General features: G+C 23.2%; 6 annotated features.

Moving 5' to 3' along the window:
* Nucleotides 1-10: 10 nt before the first annotated feature.
* Nucleotides 11-585: a repeat region.
* Nucleotides 586-760: 175 nt separating this feature from the next.
* Nucleotides 761-1,240: a repeat region.
* A 2-nt stretch (nt 1,241-1,242) lies between these two features.
* Nucleotides 1,243-1,661: a repeat region.
* A 221-nt stretch (nt 1,662-1,882) lies between these two features.
* Nucleotides 1,883-2,813: a repeat region.
* Nucleotides 2,809-3,226: a repeat region.
* Nucleotides 3,227-3,539: 313 nt separating this feature from the next.
* Nucleotides 3,540-4,536: a repeat region.
* Nucleotides 4,537-4,755: the final 219 nt, after the last annotated feature.

Raw genomic sequence — 4,755 nt, forward strand, 5'->3', positions numbered from 1 at the left:
TATATAACTTTATGTTATATACATTTGATTTATTAATTGGGTGTTCGGTGACTTTGCTAGAGTACTGAACAAATAAATTAATAAAGCGCACGTAGAATTACCTCTACGGTTTTTATGTTTTTATATATATTTTTAAATGCTTTGAACGAGTGATCTTTAATTATGTAATCTACTTCATTCAGCATTCTTTGATTTCAATAGCATTTATTTAGTTTATAAAAAATCTTTATTTTAATTAAAAATTTAAATCTTTATTGAACATTAATTATTAATTAAATGTATATTAATTGTTTCTTTGTTATGAGTTATGTTCAGCAATTTAAATATATTGCTGTTGAGTTAACAAACTTAAACAATTAGTGAAAAATACAAATTAATTATACGAATATTAATTACGTGCAAATTTTATTATTATATGTATAAAATTTTCTCTTACAAAAAAAATCAAAATCATACTATGTAAATTAAATTCTTTTGTATATAAATATCTTTTCCTTATTGCTAACAAATTTTTTTCAATTGATGTATTTTTACGAATATTTCGACAATTTTCCTGACGTTAATTTCCTTCTTTTTTCAAAAAAAAATATTTTTTTTTTTTTTAATTTGCTCATGCATGATCAACTACATATTCTTATTGAATATTACTAGTCCTTTTTACTACCAAAAAGGTTAATAAAACCTTTTATTAACCACATTAGAAGACATGTGCAAGGAAGAAAATAATCATAATAACTTGAATGTAAGAGCAGTAAATAGAGATAAGGATGGATATTTAGAAAAGAAAGACAGAACATTTAATGAATGTTACTGTTGCGGCGAAAAAGGTCATCTTAAAAAGGATTGCATACATAGAAAAAAAAGATGTAGTAATTGTAATATGATAGGACATTTGGCATTAGTATGTAGAAATAAAGTGATACGAGATAAAGAAGATGAAATCAAAAGTATAATAACAGATAATAGATATGATTTATATTTTAAATGATCAAAAATGAAACTAATACACAGAAAATCCGTTAAAGGCAAAGATACCTTAATAAACAATTGGATCACCTAGAAAGACAAAAAGAAAAAACAAAGGAAAGGTATGAAGAAAAAAAACCTAAAGGAAGTGATAAAGAGAAGGATAGAAAGAGGAATAGAATAAATAAGGTATTTTAGGAGAAAGAAATTGACATGGAAAAGGAATCCGATGAAGGTGTAAAAGATTCAGCAGAAAGTGAATTATCTTTTAATAGATGATTTATTAACTGGGTGTTAGGTGACTTTGCTAGAGTACTGAACAAACAAATTAATAAAGAGCATATGGAGTTGCCCCTACGGTTTTGATGTATTTATATATATTTTTATATGCTTTGAATGAGTTATCCTTAATTACGTAATATACTTCATTCAGCATTCTTTAATTTCAATAGACATTTATTTACTTTAATAAAAATCCTTATTTTTATTAAAAATTTAAATCCTTATTGAACATTTATTATTAATTAAATGTAAATTACTTTCTTCTTTGTTATGAGTTATGTTCAGCAATTTAAATACATTGCTGTTGAATTAACAAACATAAACAATTAGTAAAAATTCAAATAAATTATATGAGTATTTATTACGTGAAAATTTTATTGTCATATGTATAAAATTTTCTCTCACAAACTCAAAACTTAAATATTATGCAAATTAAACTCTTTATAATAACATTATGATCTTTTGTAAAAAAAAATCTCTCTCTCAATAAAAATCTCTTTCCAAAAAAAATCATAATTAAATCTTTTTTTTATTTTTTTTTTTTTTATTTTAGTTAGCACAACCAACTACGTATTCTCCATATAACTAGTCCTTTTATATAGCCAAAAAGGTTAATGAAGCCTTTTATTAACCAATTGTAGAGCAAATAAAACACTAAAGAAAATAAAAAAACATTTTTGGTGGCCCAATATTAGTAAAGATTTTGAAGCATACATTACAAATTTCTGATTTGTCAAGTAATGCTTAACAGGAAATTTAAACCTAATAATAACCAAGCTTTATCAAAACCGAATGTATTTGATATGGTTTCGTTAGATATTATATGACTTAAAACATAGAAAGGTACAGAATACTTTATACAAGTAGCAATAGAACATTATTCACGTTTTATGGTGATTAATATAACTAATAAAACATCTAATGCTATGGACGAAATTAACATTATAAAGAAAACATGGACACCCATATTTGGATTCTCTAGAAGTATTTTAACAGGTCATGGTTCAATTTATACTAGTTAAAAATTTCATGACTATATTACAAAAGAATTACAGGTTAAATTGTATCATACCAGCGTATATTATCCACAAGGAAACGGTATAAATGAAAGCTTTCATAAAAGCTTAGATTATATACGTAAGACTTTATATAAAGAAAAAGATCCAACTTTTGAAGAAATAATACGAAATTCAGTACTAATATATAATAATACACCTCATGGAGCGATAGGCGAAACACCCTCTTTTGCTATATTTGGAATAGACTGTATCTGTCCAGGGTTTGCAAAATTATTACCAGAAACAACGTATGAAGTGAGTATTATATACTTAAACGATCGATAGAAAAAAGTACATGAAAATATTAATAAAATCAAAAGAAAACCTATAAATGAGAATAAAAATATTAAGGTTGGGGATATTAACTCGTATGAATAATAGGAATACGAAAGGAATCAAATGAAACACTATAGTGAGAATATACAATATAAAACTTATTGGTCATTTCCTCACAGAGTAACTAAAATTGAAAGCGGAATTTTAAAGGAATTACCTATATATTATTGATTTATTAACTGGATGTTCGGTGACTTTGCAAGAGTACTGAACAAACAAATTAATAAAGAGCGTGTAGATGTGTATCTACGATTTTGTTGTATTTATATATATTTTTATCTGCTTTGAACGAGTAATTCTTAATTATGTGCTCTACTTCGTTCAGCATTCTTTCATTTCTACAGCATTTATTTACATTAACAAAAATCCTTATTTTTATTGAAAATTTAAATCCTTATTAAATTTTGATTATTATTTAATTATAATTTACTCATTTCTTTGTCATGAGCTATGTTCAGCAATTTAAATATATTGCTGTTGATTTAACAAACATAAATAATTAGTAAAAATGCAAATTAATTTTATGAATATTAATTAGGTGAAATTTTATTGTCATATGTATAAAATTTTCTCTTACAAATTAAAAATATAAATATTATGCAAATTAAACTCTTTTATGTAAACATTATTATCTGTTTATGACCTCATTTTTATTGGTACTAAAACTTACTCTCTATTTTTATTTTACCAATTTTCTCTCACTAATTAAATCATTCAAAAAAAAATAAATATGTTTTTTTTTTATGTATCTCCATTTATTAAAAGAAAAAAATATCAAAAAGAAATCAATAATTTTTTTTTTTTTTTTTTTTCGTGTGCGCACAATCAACTATATATTCTTCATGTAGCTAGTCCTTTTTATTACCAAAAAGATTAATGAAGCCTTTTATTAACCAGTTATAGAGGTAAAGAAGTACAAATTCCAATGTCAAAAATAAAATTCTTCAGTAACAAAACTAAGGAGATATATGAAAAGCTACTAGAGAATTTAATACAATTTACGAACAGAAATAAAAGGAAAGTAAATCTTACGCATGATTTAAAGTCTAAAGTTTATCTAGATATTCATAAACGGAATAGAATTACAAAGTATGACATCAACGATAATCAGAAAAAGAAACTTGAAAAAAGAGTACAAATTGGACTTGATATAATAAAACAAGTCAAAAATAACAAACTTTAAGTAATAATCATTACTTTCCCATGGTGTCCTAGTATGGTTAATAAAAGGCTTTATTTACCTTTTTGGAATATAAATGGACTAGTTATATGAAGAATACGTAGTTGGTCATGCACACACAATTAAAAAAAAGAAAAAAAAATATGATCAATTTTTTTTGTTTGTATATTTATATAAAAATAAGTACAAAGATCGTCAGGAAAGAAAAAATTTAATTCGAAAAAGATTTGTTACCAATAAATAAAAATAAGAAAAAAAAAAAGATTTTTTTTCTTGTAACGAAAGATAATTTTTAATTTTTGTAAGAGAAAATTTTGTACATATAATAATATAATTTTTACGAAATTAGTATTTATATAATTTTTTTGTAATTTCCCTAATTGATTATGTTTGTTAATTCAACATCAATATATTTAAATTGCTGAACATAAATCATAACAAAGAAACAAATAATATACATTTAATTAATAATTAATATTACAAGGATTTAAATTTTTAATAAAAATATGGATTTTTATTAAAGTAAATAAATGCCTATTGAATATAAAGAATGCTGAATGAAGTAAAGCACATAATTAAGAATTACTCGTTCAAAGCATTTAAAAATATATACAAATACATGAAAACGGTAGAGGCCACTCTACATACTCTTTATTAATTTGTTTATTCAGTACTCTAGTAAAATCACCCAACACCCAGTTAATAAATCAAATAGGAAGTTATTAAAAGAGATTATTAAACTTTTTGATAATAAAAAATAAGAGTTATAAAAAAAATAAATGGTTAGTCATACAAGTGATAGATAAAAAAGGAAAAAAAAAAAAAGTAATTAACTTTTTCTGTTATATTTTAGTAATTTAAAGATGCATAAAAAATACTTTTTTTTTCCTTAAAAAATGATTAAATTGTTAAAAAATTAAAAAAAGAAGAGTT

Source organism: Plasmodium gallinaceum, assembly GCF_900005855.1.
Source record: "Plasmodium gallinaceum strain 8A genome assembly, contig: PGAL8A_v1_108, whole genome shotgun sequence".
NCBI lineage: Eukaryota > Apicomplexa > Aconoidasida > Haemosporida > Plasmodiidae > Plasmodium > Plasmodium gallinaceum.